The 21,544-nt window shown below is 49.7% G+C and overlaps 1 protein-coding gene across 1 annotated transcript in view; it reads right to left on the bottom strand.

The window, feature by feature from the left end:
- The window catches only part of SHB (SH2 domain containing adaptor protein B), a 99,893-nt gene that overhangs the window by 76,623 nt on the left and 1,726 nt on the right, over window positions 1–21,544 (bottom strand). The gene's annotated exons all lie outside the window — the stretch shown is intronic.

The following is a 21,544-nucleotide window of genomic DNA, read 5'->3' as shown; positions in this document are numbered from 1 at the left end:
GGGCCACAGCTTTCTCTGAGACAGGATCACTGCTTGGGGCTCAGGTCACATTTCAGGGCTGGGGAGTTCACAGAGGCTTCATTCTCACAGCATGGCTATTCTCAAAGGACAAGCCTTGTCACACTTCTCAGAAGTGCATAGGCCACTCCACTGTGGGGTGTGCAGACCCTGGCTGCAGGGAAAAGCCACTTCCTCAGAGCCCCCAACCCCCACCGGCAATTGGCTGTGGGGGAAGGGCAACCAGGCTGAAAGAGGTACAAAGACAAGCCCAGATGAGGTAAGGTCACTTATGAGCCTGCCTGAGCCACCAGCTGGAATGTGTCTCATCTAAGCAAGTCTCAGCTGCCTCATGGTAAAACAGGTGACGTCCACTGACGACCCGGAGAGGAGGAATTGAGAGCATGTGTGCAAAGTGATCTCACTAGGATCAGCTGGAACCAATAAAGCCAGGCTCCCTGACTGCACATGGGATGCAGAGAGGGGCGAACCTACAGGCTGTGCCGTGCTAACGGAGGTCAAGGACCGCTGGTAGGCTGGATACTGAACACCAAGGCCGGGCTGTGCTACAGTGGTCCAGGGCCTCCCTGAGAGAGGTGGTTGGGGGGTGCTCCCTCTTCTGGGAGTTTATTTAGGACCCTGCATACCAGGCTTCTAGGGCTTATTTTTAGCTCACTGATTAGGCTAGCCAGTGAGCTCTAGGTAACCCTGGGTCTCCACCTCCCAGCACTGGGACCACAAATGTGTGTGTCGCCATGATGGCTTTTCATTTCTAGGGTTTTAGACAGACACAGCCGAAGTGAGGGTCCACAGCCAATCTGTGGAGAGGAGACTGTCCTGGGGTTCTCAGCAAGGAGGTAGCTTCTCCAGCAAGCCAGCCTTGGTTTTTTCAGAAACGGAAACAAGTCCTCTGGCCTACCGCTCACACAGCCCTCTTTCCTAGCAGAGAACCTTCCTTTGGCTTCTTGCCAGTCGGTTCACTCTGGGTACTGTGCCCAGAACCAGCCCACACGGTGCTTGCACAGTGGGAACATCTGTCCAGCCATTGTAAGACTGCTAAGGCGCAGGCATAGCACAAGTCTGGGGTCACCAGCAAGGCTCACAGGCACGATCCACAGATGTGAGGGGGTGAGGGGAGCCAGGGGCCTGATGTGAGGAGCGGGATTCACTAGGCAGCTGGGAGGTCAGTCCTGCCTCCGTCCACAGTGGCACAGATGAGGCCAAAACCCATTACTTCAGTGGAGAGCTGTTCTTTGGCAAGGCTGCCTTGTGGCTGCTGCAGTGTTGTCTTTACGGAAGGGATGCGATCTGTGCTCGAGAAAGGCCTCGTGGCACGGGGAGGACCAAACTTACAAAGCACAGGCAGAAAGCAGATATACCTACAGCGGGAACCTTTAAATGACCAAAGTCGGCTTTCGTGCCCGCCTCCTAATTAGGCCTTGAGCTCTGGTACACGCCACCTCAGCCTGCCTTTTCTTCTTCACTTTCCTCCTGAGTTTCTGAATATTAATCTCACAGTGATGTCATGAGCAGAGCTGCAGTCTGTTCTAATTATAAAGCACACTCGGCACAGCAAGGCTGACAGGCTGTGCAGGCACCAGGCTCTCAGACACTGGAGCATCATGGGAAAGAGCTCAGGCCCTGGGGAAGAACCAGACAGGAGTCTGTCCCCGAGTAAGATTTCTGAGCAAGTTCCATAAACCTTCGTGCTTGGGTCTCCTGAGGAGAACAAAATTACCTGCCTACAAAGGCTGTCACAGAATGAAGGGACATTCTAAGCACAGGCAGGCTTAGGATGTCTTAGAAAATCCGGTCATGGGGCTGGGGATGTGGCCCAGTGGCGGAGCGCACACCTAGCGAGTTTATGCCTCTAGCCCCAGGTTCTGATCAACTGGGCCTAGAGGTGCCCTGTGATCCGGTGGTGGAGGCAGAAGGATCAGGTGTTCAAGGTCATTCTCAGCTACACGCCGAGCTGCAGACCTGCCTGTGTTATATGAGACCTTGTATTAAAAGGGGAGGGGGTAGAACCCAGATCTCATCCACTGCCTTCGGTTGTCCTTTAATTACAAACCTTACCCCCAGCGTGTGCACGTGCTCTCTCCATTCCCAAGGGGCAGTACTATATGAGTAACATGGGGGGGGGGGTGCAGTCACAGCCTTGCTTGACTTTGGGGTGATTTGAACCATCACTTCTCTATCCATAAAACAAATGGGAGGGGGAGGGAGGAGAGCCCCCTCTTTGCCTTCAGAGGCAGCTGAGCTGGAACTGCAGGCTCAGGGCAAGTGTAAAGTGCCCACGCAGGACCAGCGGGCTAGCCCAGCCTCCAGAGGAAAGCTATCTGCGTTCTGCCTGGATGTCAGCTTCCCTCAGAGTTCGCTCCTGAGGGCTCCTGGAAGGCCAAGCCAGAAAAACAGAAAGGCAGCAGCAGGAACAACAGGGGCCCAATTCCAGCCTGGCCAAGCACTAGCTCCGCTGAACCTAGTTAGTAGCTAAATTCCTGCTAGCTCTTGCCAAACGCTCCAACCCTGGGTTTTCCTTAGTCCTTGCAGAGCCCACTCATACCCACGTCTTATCACAAGGCTGACCAGCTCTCTAGAAGCTTCCATGCTCCTCTCAGCCAGACCCGACTCAACCTGTTAGTGCCAACCCGGACGCTGACAGGCTGTGCCCTGTGCCTGACATACTTTTATTCTCCCCCTAGTCACTTTCCAGGGTCAGACTGAAACTATCCCCATTCTTCCAAGGGGTGACCACCCCACCCCGATTCCCAGCCTGGATTTCCCTTCCAGAATCTGATTCCCATCTAACACCCCATTTTCCTTGGCCCCACCCCAACGCCTGCCTCCATCTTCTCTCTGCCTGGTCCACATAGTGGTCTGTTCCTGTCCCTCTATATCAGCCACCAAAGCAGATGTGCTGCTTACCTCCTCCCCCAGTGACTCCCCCTCAGACTTAGACCCTGGGACTCAAAACAGCAAAGCAATAGCTTTAGCTGGGAAAAGCCTGAGGTCGCTGAGCCTGGGCCCAAGCTGGGGAACTGGGTTCTGGAGGAAGAGAAACCAAGGGTCAGTGGTACCTGCCCTCCACTCGCCATGGGAACTCCCAACTGTGTAGCCTCCAACCCGAGTACACGAGGGAAACTCAGAAGTGCAGGCCTCAGTCAGGGCCACATCCCCAAGGCTGGAGCCAGCAAGCTGAGTGGTATTCAGCAGAGGCGGGGCCTGGCTCTGACACACACATACATTACAGGGAGGGGGCTGGTGGCCAGCTGGCTTCAAGACTGGCCCAGCCTCTCTCCAGCACAAGGAAGCACTTTATGTAGTCCAACGCCTCATTATCTGGCATCTCAGTCACACCGGAAAGGGCAAATAATGGGCTAAGAGCAACACATGTTGCATTATGAAGTCCCTCCCTGCACAAACCTGTCCTTGAGTCCCCACTGCCTGTGTGGCAAAGGCTCAATTAACTCCTTACCGTGATATTTGCAGCCCTTCAATCTGACCACAACGAAGCTTCCCCACCCCACCCCCCCAAAAAAATCTCTATTTAGCTTAGTTCATTCACAAAATGTTTGTTGAACACCTCTGAGGTGCTGTGCACCACACGAGAACAGAAAATGCTTCCCCCACACAGGGCTGCGCAGTGATTGGCAGCTGTTCTCTTCTTTCCCACCCACCACTGAAGAAAGCTGCTTTCCCCAGATGCCTACCCGACAGACACACTCACCCAAAAGTCTGTGCGCCATACCAGAAAAGCAGGCAGCTCAAGCCGGGAACTCAGCCTGTGGAGCCACAGATGCTTACAATGGGGCGTGTCTTGGCTCCTCCACAGGACCCTGGGTTTTTAGGTGTTTTCCCATGTTGGAGTTACAGGAAGACTGGGCACTGTCAAAATCGTGGAGTACACTGAGTCTGAAGACATTTAACTTACAAACACCCCTAGGTCCACCCTGGGGGGTCAGCTCACTTTTTCCTTTCAGAAGCCCAGCAGTCACATGCTGTGACCTCTCCTGCCAGGTCAGCAGACATGTGCCAGAGAAAGGAAAGGAGATGGAGGGTGGGTGATTCGGAGGCATGCGAGCACTGCAGCTCTAGGCAAGGCAAGAGGTTTCCAGCAGGCTGGCCCAGAAGCCTCTTTAAGAGGCAACGGGCAGTAAGATGTCAAGCTAGGAGGCAGGACATAACAGAAGCCATGGAGAATTTTAAGCAATGACATTATCTACAGCCACGTTCAGAAGACAGAAGGTCTGGCCAGAAAACTCAACAAGATGACTCAATGGGTAAAGGAGCTTTGCGGGGCAAGCCGGATGACCTGAATTCAATTCCTGGATCCCACAATGGAAGGAGAGAGAACCAAGTTCTGAGAACTGTGACTCCCACATGTGTGCCATGACATGCAGCATGTACCTGCACACACACGTGTACATTTGTGCATACTAAAAGGATTTGGCCAGGGTTTATGTTTTGTTTTTCCAGACAGGGTTTCTCTGTGTAGCCCTGCTTCTGCCTCCCGAGGGCTGGGATTAAAGTCATCCACCAACCACTGCCCAGCTAATAGTAAACTGTCTATGAAAGCAACAAGGGCTATCAGGTACAGGGCTTTTCTTCTGACACCGGTTCACAAAACCATAACATTTCTTTAACCCTTTACAGTGCATCAGACTGTATGACAAGAGATCTTACCCAGGACAAGAGAGTTGCTAGAATACCAAAATATGGTACACACACACACACACACACACACACACACACACACAAAACGTATTTTTAACATGAGAATGTGGGTAACTTAGGTGCAACCCAGAAGTGATCAAAGACCTTCTCCTTCTGCATGCCTGGGCCAGAGGTGGCTTGCAAGGAGCTAAGGGGGTGGAGTGGGTGGGGTTCTCCATGAACTCAGAAGGTCAAAATGTCTTGGATGAAACCCAGCAAGAACAAGTCAATATGCTTGATTACAAAGAGGAGCAACTCCAGTGTGTGTGTCAACCGTGTGCCTCCGGAGCCCAGCCCCTCCTATTCATTTGCGCTGTCCATGGCCCCTTCTTCAGGTCAGCCCAAAATTCTTCATCGTTAGCTTTGTACAGAAAGCCTGCTGACCCCTGTGCTTTACAAATAAATAACACAGGCCAACAACATGTTGTCACCCTTGGGGACAACAGATTCATGCCTAAACACCCCATTGGTCCCTCTTATCTGAAACATTCCCCCAAGGAGGCCCCACATCTCTTTGAAGCTCTTGGCCTGGTAAAATTTCCACCCTCTGCAGTTTTAGATATTAAATGCCTAAGGCTTTTTTTCCCAAAGCCACTCAGGTGAAAAGGTGGGTGAGTGCACAGGCTGAGTGCCGTCCACACAGGACTGGAAACCACAGTGAGTGAGAAATGTGGTTTTCTTTATGAGGCTGTGCTTACTTCTTGTGGCTCCATAGCTGAGGACAACAGTCACCTGGTGACTGGGCCTTGGCCTGAGAGTAAGAAACCGTCACTCTCTTGTGTTTTCCGAGCCCCTCTTACTGCACTCCACAGAAACCTGTGGTCTGGAGATGGCTGAAGCATTTGGGCAAAGACTCCTGAACAAGGGTAACCAACCCTGGCCATTTTACAAATGCAGGCCCAGTGGCTCAGACAGGATGGGACCTGCCAAGGCACCTGGCTCTGGACATTGTTCAGCTCACCCGACGTGGCCTCGGTGTTCCAGGTCCTGTACCAGCTGTAAGGGGTCAATGAAAAGTAAGTATGTGTTCTCAAGGAGCCCAGTCCCTGGTGTCCAGATAACACAGGAACGTCAATAAAAACAGAGAAGACCGGCAGGCCTCGGGCATGGCCCTGGACCTCCCTTAGAAGAAAAAAAGTTGGTACATTCCTCTCACATCCATACATATGGATCACAACGGGGCAATGCAGAGACCTAACTCATGGGACAGAGTATAGCATGCCTCGGAGACCACAGACAGCAGCTAAATAATAAAAAAACCCGACAACGGCAAACCCCTGACAACAAGCTGACCTGTCTCCTCCCTGTGAGACTCAGTACAGACACACCCACAGCAAGGAAACCTCGGAGGCTCTGAAACTTCATTAGGCACCTGTCAAATGCTCCTGCCTCCTGAGAAGTTAGGGAGGAAAACTGTCCCGTCTCTAGGGCAGCAACATTCCACAGCATGTTCACAGATGTCACAGCCAAGACAGACAGACAGACAGACAGACAGACAGACAGACAGACAGACAGGATAGTGAAACTGAAGAGATCAAAAAGCAGGCTCTTGCTTTGGCAAGTTGCCAAGAAAGTCCCCTTCCTGGGTCAGGAATACAGCCAGTCAGGTTCTCTGCAGTGGCTTTCCTCCTCTAGAGGTCCACTGCGACCTGAGGGGGGTGAGGAAGAGAGGGTGTGAACTCCACCTGACATTTCCCATAGTGCTAAGCATGACCACTGATACAGATGTAGGTAGCTCCGAGGGCTAGCAGATGAGCAAGCCTAGTAGGTTTATATAACAAAGGCCTTGTCACCACTTCCTGTGATCACTAGCATTCCAACACAATGAGACACCCTCAGCCCTAGCTTTGAAGTTCAGCAGCTCATTCGGACTGCCCCAGCACAAACTTCAGCTGGTCCTGCCTAACTTCCTTACCTTCCCACCCCCTCACTGGGAGAGGGCACTGTGGTTGATAGTGTTTTGTCTTGTTCTAAGCTCATCTTTAAATATGCTTTTGTGATTAAATAACCTGCCTTTGTTTTTGAAACTGTAAAACAACCCAACCTTCCAGTGACAACCACTGTTAACAGTTCGGGTCTATTTCCTCCCAGCCCCTTTCTACAAGTGTGTGAGAGTGGGGGAGGGGAGAACACAAACTCAGACATTTCAGCCACAGCTTCTCTCTCTGAGCTCAGTCTGTCAGGCTGCTCCTCTTCACGACAGGCACGTGCCTCACATCAGCCACTTTCCGTGGTGGGATGCGTGGGGAATTATCAGTGTTTCGGTTTCTTCCAGAGCTTTAGAGTGACCTGTGACTAAATCACGGTATCTCTCCTCATTCCATTCTTAAATAAATTCCTCTCCTTCCTACAGCACCTCTCAACCGGGTCACCATGTTCTCTCACTGTTTCTGGTCATTCTTCCTGACCCGAGCAAGCCAACAACTAACTTTGTTTCCAACAAGGTCTTGCCTAGAACTCAATGCATTTGTGTACTACCGCACCATACCCTGCTGAGAGTGAACCCAGGGCTTTATGCTACACGTATACGTTGTTCATAGGTGTGCAAGGTGAAGGCCAAGGGTCAAATCTTGGTGTCTTCCTCCATTGCCGCCTACTTTGATTTTGAGACAGGAACTTGTCAAGTAAACGAGGCTGGCTGGCCAGGGAGCCCCAGGGGTGTGCCCACCTCTGCCTCCCTAGCTCTGAGAGTGCAAGCACATAGCATCACACCACACAGAGTCTGGGGATCAAATTCCGTCCAGCAGGGGCATGAAATCAAGTACACGACACTCAACAACACAGACTGCTACAATATAATCTCTAAGCCAAACTCATGATTTTGAGTCTACCCACATATACCGGTCAATGTTTGAACATCTCTGGACGGAGGTTGGTAAATGCCAGAAGTCCTAACAGAACGGTGGTCTTTCATTAAGTAGGTAATTGTCACACAACATTTACAGAGGCAGACTAAGGATGACAAACTAACGGGGTTGGGGGGAGGACTGTCCTTGAATTCCAGTTTATTTGTCATACCCCTTCTCACACAAGCCTTTGAAATTCGAAAATGCAGCTCTCCGTAGGAAGGCAGGTCTCTCTCCCAGGGAAGCTCTGATTCCTAACTGAATTTTTTAAAACAAAAGTCTGGGGAAGACACAAGAATGTACGAACCTGGTGTTGTCTTTCAGTGTCTTTTTACCACCAAGTATAAAATAACTCTAAAGAGGAGACACATGCTACTGAAGTTCACCTCAAGTTTGCTGGACTTTAAAGCAATCCAGGGGACGGGGAAGAGACGCAAAGAACAGTACTCAAAAGACGAAACGGTTCTGTCCAGGGATGACAAACTGTCCACCAAACTACTTCGTCAGCAGCCCACGGAGCGCACACTGTCAGCAGTTTCTGCGGCCACCAGAGGCGTCACGGCTAAAACCTTTTAGCGATGACTCCAAACAAAAAGCCTGCCCGGACTGAAGTTTCCTGTTTCAGAATCAGGCCCACAGCCACCTTACCCCAGGGACCCTGCCATGAGGTGAGGGCAAGTTGACAAGACTCCGCCACACACCCTGAGTTCAGTGTCTGCACTTGAACCACCTCCAGGCCTGGCAGTGGGATCCAAGCCACCACAGCTTCTCAGCTGTACTGCAGGTGACTGGCAAGTGAGGACACTCACTGCCACCTTCCTGTCACTTCACGATCTCACCACAGATGGGTTGAGCGGATCCAGGCCCTACCGAGAAGCAACGTAATCCTTCGTTCTGTGAACTCTTCTGTCTGGCTCCCTTGCTGGACAGAGTGGCCCGGGATTCCTCAGGGTTCCCCAGACCAGCAAGCATCTCCCCAGGCTGCTGCTTTGCTCAGGTGACCCAAAGTGCTCGGAGCACTTACTGTTTTTCAAAGATCATGTCCCCCGGGGGAGGGAGGGGACACTGTTCACAGGCCACAGGTCAGTGTGAGCTCAGAAGCCTGTGTTCCCTGTTCAGAGGACGTTAAGGACCATGAGGTCCACCTGTTTGACTGTGGCTACTTCCTAGCAGTCACCATTGGTCCTGACATCTGGGACTGCCTCCAACTCTGTGTGATGTCAGATGAGACAGCAGAGCCTCCCAAGTCTCAACGGCCAGCTCTGTCCACCTTCCGAACACTCATGGCCATCTCCGCCAGCTCCTGAGCCAACCAGTGGCTGCTCTGCCCTTTCTTGCTTCTGAGAAGCAAGGCCTTTGCTTGCCCTATGTGCCTTCGGAGGTGAACAGTTAAATCTGCTGGGCTTCCTCCACCTGCTCACACCAGCAGCATCAAGGTATGATACACTCCCACCTCTACCCAGACCCTGGGACCCTACAGACATCCACAGAGGGCAGATGGGCTACTGACAGCAGCGATTTTGAAAACCTACACCTTGACAAGTGCTTGCTCAATTTCCCTCCATATGCTTCATGGCTTAAGGATGCAGATTTGGGTCAGATCCTTGTTGCCCCTGCCTACAGATGCGACATTTGCTTAACTGGGGTCCCCACCTCTGGGTGGACTCAACTGAGGCCCCCGCACTTTAGGCATCCTCTTAGGCTGCACAGGTTTTCCTGAGAGCACACAGATCTGACCCTGTCACTTCCTTGTTCCAGTGTCTTACTTTTGTATCGCACAGAAGGACTAGAACTACTGCCCTGGTGGCCTCACAGCTCTGAGACTGGAGGGTGATACAGTTTTCCTCTCACGCCATGTATGTGGGCAGACAAAGGGACCAGACTGGACTCAAGGCCCGGGTCCAGCTCCTCGGTATGCATGTTTCCTCCTCAAAGGAGTGGAGGTCTTAAAGTGTGCCTGCTAAGGAATGTGTGCCCTGTAAGGAGCACACACACAGCTCTAGAACTCGGGCTGGTCTCAGAGACAGTGTTTCCTTCTGCTCGTCCCTGGTCGAGTAGGAAAGCCAAGCTTTGCCTCTAAAGCCGGGCTAAGGATCAGGACAGGCATTGTCAAAGTAATACAAAAGTCTTAAGGCTCAGTGCTCTGCCAGGAAGCAATGGCTCTCTATCCCTTACAGTGACTGACTCCCTCCCACTCAATAGTATCTCATTTGCCATCTGTAAAGTGAGGACCTTCATGGTACCCCCTCAATGACCCACCATGACACTCAAACATGGAAAAGTAACCTACAGTGAATGGTCAGGAAACACCGTTCTCGTTAACCCCAAGGGACAGGAAGACAGGATATTCCAGGCCCGGGGAAAGCTAATTACTCATTCCAAGTTACATGGCTTCCAAGCCCAGAAACAGCATGTAAGATTAGGCCTTCTGTTCCCAATACCAATGTTGGTTTCATGCCACAATCAGTGGGCTGCCACTAGGGTACTGCCATGTTTGAATCAACAGTTTTGAACCCCAAGGCATGGCCTTGCTGACTAGTCAAGGAGAATGTCCAGCCCCTAACACCATGTAACTCAGCCAGGCAACTCTGCCTCACACATTGCCCGCCAAGTGCTGAAGTCTCGAGGTTCCTCTGGAATCTAGTCCTACCTGCCCCTCTCTATCTTTTTTAATCCTTTCCAGCTTACTCATGAATTAGGATCCTGCTCTACACCCAATCCTCCCCCTCCCCCGAACTTCTTACCTCTTACCTTAGGCCGCCTACTCAGAACTTGCTCTGGCTGGTCTCCTCTTTATAGCAAGCTCCTGAGTTTAGTTCATTAAAGCCCTCTCCGCTGTGATCCCAAAGGGACCCAGTCCTTAGCTCTTGGTGCCTGGCTGAGAACCTGGCCCTGGAAGACAGTGTTACAGCTTGCTTTGAAGAGCGCCTGTCACACATCCACAGGTCATGTATAAGATGGTCAGACTGCTTGACCTCAGAGTTTTACCAAGAAGTCCACACCAGCAGGATCGCTGACTCTGCGATAGAAGTAAACAGGCAGAAGAAGGAGGTAAACATTTTTAGGAAGGCAACAAACATCTAAACCATTTACTGGTATACACCAGTAAATCCAAGAGCGCAAACTAAACCAAAATCCCAGTTTGTGAGAAAAGTAAACAGGCTTAAGACCGAAGAGCCTTTCTAGGACACCCTCTGAAAGCAGACATCAAACACTTTACCATCACACCGATTCAGCCCGGGGAAATAACCACAGGAGCTTCTGCTGAGAATTTAGTTGCTGAAGGTGTTCCTTGGAACCCTGCTAAGTTGGTGAGAACCAGTAAACAAGAGAAATGCAAACAACACAATATAAACATTAATCCCTGCTGGTGCATGTTTGAGACTGTCTGTCTTTGGGCAGAAAGAAACAACTTTTATACGTGGGAAAAAAGATATGTATACTGAGGATGCTAAGACTTAAGAAGACTAACAGGTCGACAATGCTAATTAATTTTCTCTGAATTGTGTAGTCAGGGTTGGTGTCTGTGTTAGTTCTTTTTGTATTTTCTGCATCAAACTTTAATTCTGTGGTAACAGGTAAAATTACCACCGAGACTGATAGTGATGCACTTCTGAGTCCCTGCCTGTTTCTGAGAACTGGCTCTGGGCACAGCGAGCTCACAGCAGAAGGCAGGTAGGGGCTGCGCCATCTCTTGAATACCATGCATTCCCTAAGTCACATGCTGTGGCTTAGAATGTACCAGAAGGATTGTGGGGCTGTCTGGCTTTCTGAGATGGCGAAGTTTCGCCCGTGGGAACTTTCTGGTCATTTTTACGTTTGGGTTTGATCCTCAGTACTTCAAAAAGATTGCTTTGACTGACTCAGAGAACAGAGCCGAGCGAACGGACTGGAAGCCATTGGAACTTGGGTGCCGACATTCAGCCTAGCACGTTCTGAAGGAAGAACCCACGGCAGGAAAAAAGGCCACATGTGTGTTAGGTTCTGGCCCGAGTAGCTGAGAAGATGGGTGGTCACTGAAGCCCTGTTAGGGTTCCTAAGACACAGGAGGCAGGGATGACCTCTGTCTGGGACTGCAAAAGAGACGGAGAATACTGGAACAAAAAGACTGTCAGATGAGGAATGGGTACAAGGACAGAGTAAGATGGCCCCAGACAGAAGGGACCAATGCCCAGCCATGGGGCTGGAAGATGAGCTCATAGCAAAATCCTAAAAGCTCTTTCACTCAGTAGACTGAGTGCTCCTCCACTAAGCTACCTGCCAACCCTGAAACAATCTGCTCTAAAACCTGCATCCGTCCATACAGCTCTGTGCAGAACTTTCTGCTGGCTTCCTGAGTCACTTCGTTCTAGGGAGAGATCTCTCCTATACCCACAAGGCTCGACTTCTCTGCCTGTTCCACACCCCTTAGCCTCCATCTGCCCTGCCCAAATATGCGGCCCTGTGCACTGTCCCTTGAACAACCCTGCCAGCTCCTTCCCGTCTTGCTTGGACCTTCTCTTGTATGCAGTTCTCTTTTGGAGAGATACAGTTCACACCATCTGGTCCCATGGTTAAATCCCTTCAACGAATCTCTTTAATACAAGGGCATCCAACCCAAACATAACCACTTAAGCTCCCCATCCGACATCCCAGCAGAGGGGGTGAGGCACTCACATTTGGTGCACAGCTCTGTTCCAATCACCTACACAGAGCAGCACCCAGCACGTAGCACCTCTAAGCAAGGGATGCTGAATAAATGAGAACACATGAACTGGACCATCCTCATTCCAGTTGGAAACTGTGTTCAGCCAGCAAATTCGGCTCAGAGGACCTCTCCAGCTTCCAACACACACACATACACACACCCATGGATGCACACATACATACACTCACAGATACACACATACATACACATACTGATGCACACTTACACACACTCACACATACACACATATACACACTACATACACACTCACACATATGCACATATATACATACATACACCACACACGAACTTACTCACAGATACACACATACATATACACACACAGATGCACACATATACACACTCACACATGCACACATACATACACACACTACATACACACACTCACACATGCACACATATACATAATCACAATGTGCACATACATACACACTATATGCACACACACTCTCAGATACATATATACACACACAGAGATGCACACATATACACACTCAGATGCACACACATACACACACTACATACACACACTCACACATATACACATACATACACACTACAAGAACATATACATACACACACACAGATGCATACATACATACACACTACTTACACACACATTCATGGATGCTATCATACATACATATACACACATACAAACACACTCACAGATGCACACATACATACACACACTTACAGATGCACACATACATACACACTACACACACAGATAAACACATACATACACACACACACACCCGTCAAAGCTACTTCTTCCTTCTAAGCCTGGGGAAGCCACTACCTGACCATCAGTAACTGCGCACCTCCCGGGGTCACGAATAACACATCAACTCCAAGACCCACTGCCTAAGCTTTTCCTTTCCAGCATGATGGGGAATCCAGAGCTCCCCTTGGAGGAAAGAAAGGAACTGAATGACCAAGAGGAAAAGTCGGTCCTTCCTGGCTCAGCATTGAGAAAAGTTCACGTTCTCAGGAAGTCGGCACCTCCGACTGAAAGTGAAACATTAATAGAAATATTACTGGAAAATACCAAGCAGGAAGAGAGGAAAATTCCACGGTGGTAAGGCCCTCCGTCCATGTGCCTGAGTAGTCTCAGCAAGTGTTTCAGAATCAAAACAGACAAGAAACGGAACTCGGTCGGGCTGTCACCCTTCCTGCCACTCGGGCTCTGGCCAAGTTGCCTCCCCACCCCAGCCTCAGACAGGCAGGGCAGGCTCGGCTCCTTCCAGTGCTGACAGGGACCCCAGCACCTTCCCCAAAGCAGAGCTGAGGCCAGTGAGCTACAGGTAGAAAAGCTGACTGTGGAATAACAAGGATGTAGAACCCGTCGCTCCTGTGGGAGATGGAGAAGAGCAAAACAAACCGCAACCCAGAAAAGGCTCATGTGATGGGACCGGAGGCAAAGCAGCATTAACAGTGCGGTTTCAAATCCGCCTTGTATTAGCAGAATGGGTAGGTAAGGAGGGAATGAAAGTTTGTATGCATCAGAGGGCGGTGAGGAGCAGGCACACAGCACGGCGTCCGTGTCAGGATACGTGCAATGCTACGACTAGTGAGGACTAGTGAGCGTGGCCCTGCATTTCCCTTAGCTACAGTTAACACTCTTCTGCCCAAGCACCCGCTCCTCCGAAGCCTTCCTGGCTTCCCTCAGCTGAAGGGTGTTTGCCCTCCTCTCTCAGGAACCACAGTGCTGTCCAGACCAGTCTCTAACCCAAAACCTGTTTACATCTATTCTGTCACCGTCTCATAGAGCGGGGTTCCAACCTTGGTTCCTGTGTCCCCACCAGAAGTTCCTGATGTGCAACACTGGCCAGTTCCTGCACCCTCCTTGTATCCCCCAGCTTTGGACAATGGACTGCATATAAAAATGCCTCCGAGGATGCAGGCCCAGCAGGAGCTGTGGAGCTACAGACCATTGCAGCCTGTCTCTATCAAAGCACCCCCAACCAATGGGTGCCATCAACCAGCCCGGTTTTCAGCTGTGTGTGTGTGTGTGTGTGTGTGTGTGTGTGTGTGTGTGTGTGTGTGTGTGTGTGCAACCTGAAAAGGTTTTTTCCCCCCTGGGATCAAAATGAGGTTGCTGAGCCATCACCCAGGCCCCAGGTCCAGGGTTAAGTTGTTTTGGTTTGGTTGGTTTGGTTTGGTTGGTTGATTTTTTAATGACCAAAGCTGACCTTTGCTTCAATGGTTCTGCAATGCAAGTTAAACTCAGCAGGGGAGGGGTTGGCTGCAAGGCCAGAGGAAACCACACCTGCTTCAGATTAGCCTTTCAAAGCCAAGGTACAGCCCAGTGATGCTTTAGGGGCAGGGAGAGGATAGGGATTCAAGTCCTAGGTTAGGTCCCAAGGCCAAGACCAAGGTTAAGTCTTGTTCCCAAGAGCATCTAACTAGAGGAGGCAGTCACCTGGCCTCCTTTTAGGAAAGGTATGTTCTTTCTAGATTACGGGCAGAGGAAGCACCAGCTTTCATCTTCAAGCAGAGCACACACAGCCTAGAAATCCTTTGGGGGAGGGAAGGTCTAGTGTTAGAATGAGAAGACATGACAGTTACAAGACACACATTTCTGTGCAGCCGTCCTCTGGGATGTGCCTACTCTGTGTGCGGAATCTCTCTATAAAATAACTCAAGTGCAGCATTAACATCTCCTTTATGGAACTCGGCAGCAGACAGGAGAGAGTCCAGCTGTGGGTCAAAACAAGGAAGGAGCTAAGGAGAGCATTTGGTGGGAGGGGAGGGAGGCATGGCAGCCACAGCTGTCAACAGCAGGGCCTTCTCCAGGCCGTTGAAGCTGGAAGCAATGAAGTAGTTAGTGGAAAGGCACATGCATGGACTCAATGCAGTGTGCACCTTGTTGTTATCCTTAAAATCTACGACATTAGTTCATCACTAACGTCTCTAAACCTCAGTGTCTTTATCTGTGATACGGGCTGACAGTACCCGCAGCAGATGAACAACCCTAAAAGCCTCCAGTGTCTTGCGTACATCCCTGCCCCTCGCCCAACTCTGCCTGTCTTCCTGAATCTTGGCCTTATGTTATGACTTGCTTGGGCCAACAGCACTCAAAGCAACAGTGTCCTAGATTCAAACCTCAAGGGTTTCTGCCCCTTTTTGGAACCCTGCCCTGCCATACGAGTATATGCTAAGAATAAGGGACCAATACTGAATTAGAGCCGGATAGCACAGTTCGAGACCACCCTAACTAGAGTGAGCTCCATCAAGACCGGAAATGACACTCCGTGATTGGTGCCTGGGTAGAAAACTAGAACCCAAAGGCCTGCTGCCTGGCTTTGAAAATAAAAGTTTTATCAGAATACAAGGAGTCCTACTAATATATTCTCTAAGGCTGCCTTTAGATACAATGACACAGCTAACCTGCTGTGACCATCTCAAACCTGAAAACATTTACTGCCTGGCTCTGGCCCTTTAAAAAAATTTGGCTGACCTCTAAGGCTGGAGCAATAGCTGATACAGTATCTGGACCTAGAGCCTAGAATGGCTGTGAGGACTTTGTGACAAAGGAAGTGTTACAATGAAGCCTTCTGGGGAATTAACTCTGAAAACAACTGTGACAAAATTTCTCTCACTCTTCTATCAAGGTTTGGGACAGGAATGGGGAACCGGTCTTTGGCCATCAACTTGGTCCTAACCTTTTCTAAATGGGACATTTTAAGGACGGGAGAATCTGGTTATTCATCAAACAGCAATGGCTGACATTTCGTCCCTGGCTTCATTGATCCGGACTAGTGATCTGATGTGAAAAGATCAAATGACAAGTCAGCTCCCCAGCATCAAGGCTTCCATCCCATTCTGCCAACAGAAGGCCCTTGCACCCACCTGCTGCTCCCCAGTTCCCTGCTCACCCAATCCCACTGTCCCTCAGCTGTCAGCTCACCGGGCGCCTCCTGTCTGGTTTCAGGCTGGTCCAACCTTCTGGGTGCACTTCAGCCTTTCCTTAGGTTCTGATACTGTTTCAGGCTTCGGAACCTAGTGGGCTTGTTTATTTACTGAGACCCACGGGATGTTGTTTCCAGAACTGTCCTTGAATACCACAAACCAAGGATGCTTATGTCTCCTATATAAAATAACAGTAGACCAGTCATGGTGACACACATCTTTAACCCAGACCTTAGAATAGGAGGATCTCTGAGTTCAAGGCCAGCCTGGTCTAAGAGTAAGTCCCTGTCTCAAACTAGAATAAAAAGGGACAAGGCACAAGGCTTTGCGTTTCGCACACCTGTCTAGCGGGCTTATAAGACCCCCCTGTAAGTACAAATACTTATAAAACCCCTATAAGTATAATACAAAGTAATACTACATATATTGTTACTCAATTGTTTCTGGCTTAGGAAACAAGAAAACACAAGTCTATGTTCGCATCAGTAATTTTGTTTCAATTTGGGGGGGGGGGGGATTGAATCCAAGGCCTAGCTGTTATGTGTGAAAACTTTCCCATAAGATTGAAGCATTCCATCCTTCAGGCATGCTCCTTAGGCAGAAAGGTAAACAAATTGAAACTGCTTCAGGAAGTCCCTGAAACTGACCAAATTTATTACACCCCCCTCCCTGCCAGAGTAAGCTAAAAATGCAGCCTCAGAAGGAAGCTAGATGCAAAGATTCTTGAAGAAAAGCTGCAAAGACTTGAATTGAATGTTGCCTATACCCAGGAAAAGTTTTGTCACACAATATTGGCGTATACTAGACACATACTCTTATCACTAAGCAAATACCTCATACTCACCCCCAACCCCACATGAGAAACACGGGCCTTTTTTTTTTTTTCAATCATTTCTTTTTCTTCTTTTAGATTTTTAGACAGCACTGTAGTTGTCTTCAGATACACAAAAAGGCATCAGATTCCATTACAAATGGTTGTGAGCCACCATGAATTGAACTCCGGACCTCTGGAAGAGCAGTCTGTACTCTTAACCTCTGAGCCATCTCCAGCCCAGCCCCCTCCCCCACTTTTTTTTTTTTTACTTTTTACTTTCTGTGTTTTGTCTTCATGCTAACTGTACACTATGTATGTGCCTAGTCCCCAAAGAAGCCAAAAGAGGGCACTGAACCCCTTGAAACTGGAGTTGCAGATGTTTATGGGCTGTACATGTGAGTTCCATGTGGGTGTAGAGAATTGAACCCAGGTCCTCTGGTGAGCAGAGTACTCTAAACCACTGAGCCATCTCTCCAGACCCAGCCTTTTTACATGTGACTTTGAGACAAGGACTAAATTGCCCTGACTGGCCTTGTACATTGCAGCCCAGGTAGGCGTTGAATTTATATTTCTTCTGACTCAACTTCCAGAGTGGCTGGAATATAGATCTGACTTTCTCTGCCCCCATTTGAGTGGCAGGTGGTTATGGTAAAGGATACAGACAACTGCAGAAACAGGTGTGTGTGTGTGTGTGTGTGTGTGTGTGTGTGTGTGTGTATCTCCTGCTGTACCCTGATGCAAATCTCCGTGGCCACACTGACTTTCCTCTGAATTCCCAGTGCCTAGCAAAGAGCCCAGAAACTGCTAGCTGCTTTATTGTGGTGGTGGTTTTTTGTTTGTTTTTGTGGGGTTTTTTGTTGCTGCTGTTGTTGTTGTTAAGAAGTATTATTATTTATTCATTTGGGATGGAAATGTGTTATTCAACACAACTCTGAAGATGCTGATAACATACCAAGTGTTGGTATACGTTAGCATGCATTTAATATCTGGGAAAACTGACATCATGGTGCATTCTTGACTTTCTCAGGCGTTCTGGAAACACCACTTAATTATGACAAAAGAAACAAGACCAGCAGAAAGCATAACTGGATGAGACCGGTTTGGCTGCAAAGGGGGTGCGGGGCATCATCTCCCCCAAAAGAGCATGACTGAAGGAATATTAGCTCTACCTAAACAACTACCTCTCCCAGGAGCTCAGGGGCTCCCCACCTCTCACCTGAAATATGTTATAATGGCCCTTTAATTCTAGGCCACCTCTCCCAGATGCTCCTAATTAAGGCTCTAAAGTATCGCCTTCCCTGGGTCAACAGTCTACATGGACTCCCCTGTGCAAAAAACTCACCTGGAAGACCCAGACTGAAGCAAGCCTCCACCACAGCTCTCATTTCCCAAGCAAGACCCACTGCATATGAGCTCTGGCTCCCAAGAACACAGCCCACAGCCCACAATGCGGTTTTGCCATCATGAGCACTTGCAGACACACAAGCCCCCTTACAGCCTGCAGTCATCCCGCCCCACTAAGTCCCACTTCCGCCTCTAGGTTCAATTTAAACGCCTGCTTCCTAGAAAAAACTCCCCAAATCCTCAGGACAAAAATCACCGAGTGTGTGTGTGTGTGTGTGTGTGTGTGTGTGTGTGTGTGTTGGGGGGGTGTTGAAAACACACATCCACTTCCTGCAGAAGCTCAGACCAAAGATTACTGCGCCCTTAACCTCTGCCTCCTCTTCAGCTCCACTCACTCATGCCTCATTTCTGAGCACAGAAATGGTTACTACGTTATGTTAGGGGGAATCTGGAACAGTGAAAAGACTCCTTTGAGAGAAAAACACCCCACTGGAGACGCTGCAGTGATGGAGTGGGATGTGGCCAGGTGATGTGCCCCAGGACATACACCTGAGAGAACAGGTGGACGACCTAATTGTGCAAGAGAGTAAAGGGTTCAAACGTGTTCAGGGGCAGGAATGAGACCCCCAAGCTAGACCGTGGTAAGTACAGCACTGGGAGATGGTGGCACTAGCCAGGAGCAACACTTTATGCCACAGGAACTCTCAACTCGGGTCTGGGGTGAAAGCGGACACCGGCATTGGCCAATTCTCCGAGGGCAACAACAGGACGTTAGGCTGCTCCGGGGAGGACTGAAGACAGGTTCGGGATGTTCAGGGATGGATCACAGTGGGTCTGGCCTCCTGAACGCTGTCTACTAGAAAGAGTGTGAAAACCAGACTGCCATCTGACTGCTGATGGGGTGGTACTGGCCACACACTGAGCTGGCGACAGGTACCCGCCGCCTGTGGCCAAACTGGTCCTGGCCAGATGATGTGAGAATAAGGTGAAGAGTGAGACCCGAGACCGGCGGTCACCCAGACACTTTTCAAAAGGCTAATCCTCACGGCTCCCACCAGAGTGGCTGGGAGTCACAGGTTTCCGGGAATTAATGCATTAGAGCAGGACAGTAAGGCTGTGAGAGACAGGATGAGAGGAGCGCCGTCAGGAACTGTCTCCTAACCATGGACGGTCATCCTACTCATGGATGCACATCAGCTATGGTCACCTCCACAAGACCCCTACAAGACCAAGCCTGTCAATAATAATTCTAGCACGGTCTGGAGGGGAATCGTGAGGTTCCACCCCTCTCCTGGCAACTGATGGCTCTTGAGGACAGGGGTCGCCTCTGGAAGTCTGCCCTTGCCCATATAAGCAGCACTACTTAAACTCAATAGGAGATTTTTTATTAAAAGATTAAGAGAGGAGCAGCAAGTGTTTGGGGGTGAGGTAAAGAGGGAGTGGGGAACCAAAAGTGGATGTGATCAAGATACATTCAGATATGCATGTATGAAACTGTCAAAAAGTCAAAGCGAATGTGCAGGCATTTTTGTTTTTTAAAGAAGCTGCAGAGGAGGGCTGAGCATGGAGCTCCCTTGGTAGAACTGTTTGCTCAGTGTGTACAAAACACTGGTTTCAATCTCCAGAACTACTGCATAAAACTAGATGTGCTCCATACCTGCTGTCCCCACAGTTGAGAGGTGGTAACACATGCCTTTAATCCCAGCTCTCAGGAGGCAGAGGTCTACAAAATGAGTTCCAGGATGGAGAAACCCTGCCTCTAAAAACCAAAAAAGAAAAAAGAAGGAGGAGGAGGAGGAGGAGGATGGAGGAGGAAGAAGGAGGAGGAAGGAAGAAGAAGAAGAAAAGAAAAAGAGACAGACAGACAGAGACAGAAAGAAAAGAGGATGACAAACTCAAGCCCATCCTTGGCTACCTAGTGACTTGAAGGTCAGCACTGTTTTCAGTCTTAGAAAATAAGGCAGTGTCTCAACCAGCCTCCCAGGACACTCACTGTCCCTTACTAGTCTGTCTTGCAACCTCCCTTCCTCATGACAGAAGGAACATCTGGTAACTTCCTTCCTTGTCTCCCAGGAGAGACAACTTTTAAAAGATCAAAGCTTCATCCTGAGATGGGAAAACCAGCTCAGAGAGAGCATTTCTTTAAAACTGTTCCCTACCACAGCCAGCTCAGCTTACCATCCTTCCTTGGTCCAGACCCTGCAACCCCTCTAGGGTCCTGTCCAACTCTAACCTCTACGTTCCAACCACAAGACTGTACCTGCAGCTCTCTAAAGCACAGGACATCTCTCCAGCCACCCCCTGATCACTACTGGCTCCAGCTCAACAATGGAGACCCTGTTTAACACCAGACCCATCACAGGATGGCCTCTGTCACAGCATCAACACAAATGCGCCCTGCACAAGATTCCCCATCCAGCACCTGGTAGAGGAGAGCAAAGACCCATGGGAAATATTTGTCAATGAAGCCAAGTCTTAGGCACACTTGACATTCCGGCTACAAAGTATGATTACTGAGCATCCTTAAGTCTTAACTCTAGTTGAGGGGGAAAAAAAAAATGTTTACAACAATTCTGAAAGCCACACAAAGACTTCAGAGAGAGCAGACTGAACCACAAGCAGTAAACAAAGAAAGTCTGCCCCCCTGGGGGCGTGGCCTTGGGCCACGTCTGGATGCTGAGTCAGGGCTGCAAACCCCTCAGGAAAGCTGTCTCCTCACTCCTTTATGCAAGAGCTCCAGGCTCTCCCAGTGAGCACACCAAACTGAGCCTGAGCCACACAGGAAGCTGCAGGAGGGTTTGTCTTCTGGAAAACATCACCCAGAAGCCCAATAGCTCAGCCCTCATCAGGAACATCTCTCCTATTGCTCCCTGTATGAGTCACCAGGGCTTCCAGTTCATTGTCATCAGTACAGCATCTTGGGTACTTGGGAAGTGCAGAGTACGCGCTTCTGAGGTGTGTGCACACACACCGTTCCAGAGGACACTAGGCTCCTACAGGCTGCACACACCATCCTGGGAAGACAATGCAGTTAAGATTCCCCAGGGAGAAAACCTGACAGAAAACTTTTTCAGGAAGGCATCCCCTTCCTCAAAAGAAGCCTTGCCAAGCACCCCGCTGACAGGTTTCCCTGCTAGGATATCCAATCTCTATCAATCCAGGCAAAAGTCTGAGCTTGCACGGAGAGCGTGGGGGAGAATGCAAGCT

This window comes from Micromys minutus (genome assembly GCF_963924665.1).
Source record: "Micromys minutus genome assembly, chromosome: 28".
Classification (NCBI taxonomy): Eukaryota; Metazoa; Chordata; class Mammalia; order Rodentia; family Muridae; genus Micromys; species Micromys minutus.
This window is presented reverse-complemented; position numbering and strand designations above follow the sequence as displayed.